We start from the raw sequence: 347 nt of genomic DNA on the forward strand, positions 1-347 counted from the left end.
AACCTTAAAGGTGCATTATGCAACTTTTTATGTGAAAAATAAAGTTGATAGTTGTGTGTATTAGACCTTGCGGGGACCTAATGGCTGCATAAGTGGTCAGCATGGCGCATTTACTTTCCATCACAGTGTTCTCCATGATTCTCCAGGATACATTTTTTTTAAAGGTTTTCTCTGCTTTTCTCTCACCAGAAAACCCAGAAAACAATTGATCCTGGAGCGTTCCAGGGGCCACCGTGATCCAAAGTAAAGGTGCCATGCTGACCACTCATACAGTCACTAGGTCACTACAAGGTCAAATACAATCAAATATCAACTTCATGTTTTACAAAAAAAGTTGCATAGTGCAC

This window comes from Gobius niger (genome assembly GCF_951799975.1).
Source record: "Gobius niger genome assembly, chromosome: 1".
Taxonomy (NCBI): Eukaryota; Metazoa; Chordata; class Actinopteri; order Gobiiformes; family Gobiidae; genus Gobius; species Gobius niger.